Consider the following 3,548-nt stretch of genomic DNA (forward strand, 5'->3'; position numbering starts at 1 on the left):
TAGGTTCCTGCATTACTCTAAAGGTCGCCAGCGCCGAGAGGACCTTTCCTGACGATAATGGAATCTCTACTAGCATGCAGAATCCAAAAGTGACGACCGCCACAAATATGGGCGCCCCCCAGAAGACAAAGCTTGTCATAGCCAACGTGTAGACAAACTTTCTCAACTAGTTCTCCTCGTTCTTCTTTAGCTTGATTACTTTCGCCAAGAACTTCATCTACCAGCCTTGCAGCTTGAGAATTCTCATGTTCCTTGCACTCCATCACCTTTCCCTGGTACTTTTCCTGCATCTTCCCGAGAGGCGCATTGGCCAGCATCACTGACAACCCTAGCTTTGATATGTCACGAATAGGGTTGCAAATTAGAATCTATAAATTTATCGAAAATCCACGATAAATACAAACAAATGAAGTATAGGGGCCTCGAGTCGTATTTTTCTAAGGACTAGTAGAAAATCGTTTAATTCGAGCTTACGTGTCGTTCTTTTTGAGATTTTCTATGGAAATGGGGGTTTTACTGTTTTTTGAAATAATTTATAATTAAAAATTATCAAGTGGAAGAAACAATGCAAGACACTAACCTAAGATGAAATTACTTAACCAAAGTATCAAAATAAACCTAAAATGCAATGCAATTCAAGATAAGGAATACAACTTACCCTAGTTATACTCTTAAGCAATTATGGAATTCAAAGTTCAATTCTCTTTTAACTGAAGTTTGTCAAACCCTAATGCAAACTAAACCCTAATGCATCAACTAACAATCTAACATATACAAACTAAACTTGATACGGAATAGTAAATTGCAATGGCACGAAACAGTGATTTAAAAACCAAATAGCTAATAAAATCAAGAAATCAAATCAAGGCATTCAACTACACTAAGCTAATGAGTTACTCAAGCAAATTGAATTTAAAGAATCGTTAACAGCTAGGTTGAACAATCAAGAGTTTCAAAAAAACTAAAAGACAGTATCAGAAACTAAAAATTCAAAAACAGAAACTTCAGATTCCTTCCTTCCTCATCGATCGCCCTCTTGCCGTCACACAAAACCTGATCAAGGATCAGAAATCCCAGATTATCTTCTCACAAACCAAGCTCGGTTTGCTCCGAATCAACTCCGAGCAACGCAGCTCAGAAACCCTCCTCGCTGCGCCGAACAGAGTCAAGAACAGAGCCTATCAGGTTCTGAAAATCCAGCTGAAAATCTTTGAAATTGCTTGCAATTTGATGCTCCGGAGTCCTCAAGAACCCTTGGAGAACCCCTCCTCACGATCTTGGTTGCTCCGATTGGTTGTATCCGAAGAACCCAACTGAAATCCAAGCGGCGGAACCGAGCAATGGAGAGACCCTCACCAGCCGATTCCGATCCCGATCTCGATTGATGCTGAACACAGCTTGTAATCACCCTCTGGAATCTGAAGATCAATGTGGAATGAAGAAATCCGAAGAAAAGCGAAAAAAAATGAAGAAAAACTGAAGAAAATGAGGAAGACGGTGCTGCTACAGTAACCCTGCTACAGTAACCATAATTTTCAGTTATATTCTCTTAAAAGCTAGGGTACTGTAGCAGTGGGTTCGGTTAGCCTGACTTGAGTCTGAGTTAGCTCGTTTCCACCAAATTCACTCAATTTAGCTCCAAATTGGCTCCGATTTGCGTGGGTTCCATCTTAATCGAACTTGAGTCTTGATTCATGAAATTGGATCGATCAATTCGGTCAATCTTGGCTCGATTCAATCATAGTTGAGCTCGATCTTGGTTCAATTTGAGCCCTACAACCAATTAAACTAAATTAATACAAAATTCACCATTAAATCATGAAATTTTAATTAAACCTCAAATTATGCAATATATCACAAATATAATCAAATTAAATCATTAAGTAATTTATTTTTATGAAAGAATTCAAAATTGAATTGTATAAAAATCCTAACTCATCAATCACAATCACCAGGACCGTGGCCAGCAGTGCGGCGCCAGCGGCGTGGCCTAAGTTGGTGTACGTATCAGCTGAAGAGCCCAATTCGGTCTGCGACGACGCTCATCAGATTGATGACCTCGCCGCTGGTCTGTCTCTGCTTCGACCGGCTCGACAGGGCGAGGCCTTTTTGGTAGATGATGACGACGAGGGCGGCGCGGATTCTGATCCCGGCTTGCTGCAACTGGAAGAACCAGTGCCGCTGCGACAGGCACTCCAGGAGCTTGCCCACAACGAAGGTCACCACAAGCCAGTAGCCAGAGCCGGCGAACAGAGGCTCGCCGTTGAGGTACCGGACGAGGAAGTCGATGAGGTAGGGGCCCACGTAGGTGGCGAAGGTGTACACGATCGCGTAAACGGCCGTGACCGCCACTTGCTGCCACGTGGTGAGGAGCAACGCCTTCGCGAGCTGGAATGTGGTTACCGAAGAAGTGCTGCCGATAACGGAGCAAGTCGAGTTTGGTTCTGAATACGGAAAAGATTCCGTCGGTGTAATCTCGCGGCTCCAGATGAGGCACATCGGCGAGGTCGAGGGTTTTCCGGTTGCCGACGGCGAGCAGCGGACCAATCCAGTAGAAGGTGAGCGTGCTTAGGAACCCGGCATTGGCGAACAGGGAGATGTTTCCCGCGCAACTCTCTGCATTCGCAGAGACGCCGTTCAACAGAGGCTCCTCGGTATCAGACACCGCTCTCTCCTCACGGCTGTTCCCAAAGCAGGCAGCAGAACTGACGATAAGAGCTGACAGACCGGAAACGATATCGAACACCCAAGCGGGAATCGACAAAGCAGCTCGTTTTCTCAGGTAGAAGAGATCAACGGCGAGGGAGGAACATGACATAACGAAGAACAATCCCCACCAGATCCTAAGAAACACCGGGAAGCGATGGGAGCGGAGGCCAACAGCGAGGTAAGCGGCGGTGTTGAGCCAAGTGGCCGCGCGAAGCGCGGCATCGGAGAGGGCCACAGCCTGGTCGCGCTGCCATCGCCGACCGTCCTGATACCAGACAAAGGTGAGCACGGCAAGACAGAGATAAAACACCCCGACGACGGCGCAGGTGGAGATCAGCAATCTCTGAAACAGAGACGTGCGTCGCTCTGCTCGTTGTTTGGCGCTTCCGGCGTGCTCTGATGCCGGTCGGAGCCAGAAGAAGGCGCAGGTGAGGAGGAAGAGGAAATGGAATGCGGCGGAGAAGCCATGCAGGACGACGACGGCCGCGTCAGCGGGCACGGCAACGAACGAGAGAATCGACATAGTTAGCTTTTTCCGCTGCTACTTCTCCTTCTTGTCCGAGTGCGCGGTTAATTCAGAGAAGAAAGGCGGCTCCTCGCGGCGCAAGCAAGAAACGGAACGCAGCGCCCGATGGGAACGGTGACGGTAGAGGAAAGCGACAAAGAAGGGAGAAGGCGATTGGGTGCGTTAGAAGGTACGTCGAAATAGGGAGTGAAACGAGACAAGTTAATTAATTAGGGTAAGCATTTTTAGGGTTAGCTTTTTGACGGTCAATTAGGGTATTTGAAAGAGAGCAAGCAATTGTTTGGTTGGAACTGATACTGGAATATTCTCCAAC

The 3,548-nt window shown here is 46.7% G+C and overlaps 1 pseudogene; it reads right to left on the reverse strand.

Moving 5' to 3' along the window:
• Positions 1 to 1,938: 1,938 nt before the first annotated feature.
• Positions 1,939 to 3,232, reverse strand: LOC141845933 (ABC transporter C family member 3-like; annotated as a pseudogene).
• Between the last annotated feature and the right edge of the window lie 316 nt (positions 3,233 to 3,548).

The sequence above is a fragment of the Curcuma longa genome, chromosome 15 (assembly GCF_044706935.1).
Source record: "Curcuma longa cultivar G26 ecotype Majalengka, Jawa Barat chromosome 15, ITB_CL_G26_1.1, whole genome shotgun sequence".
Classification (NCBI taxonomy): Eukaryota; Viridiplantae; Streptophyta; class Magnoliopsida; order Zingiberales; family Zingiberaceae; genus Curcuma; species Curcuma longa.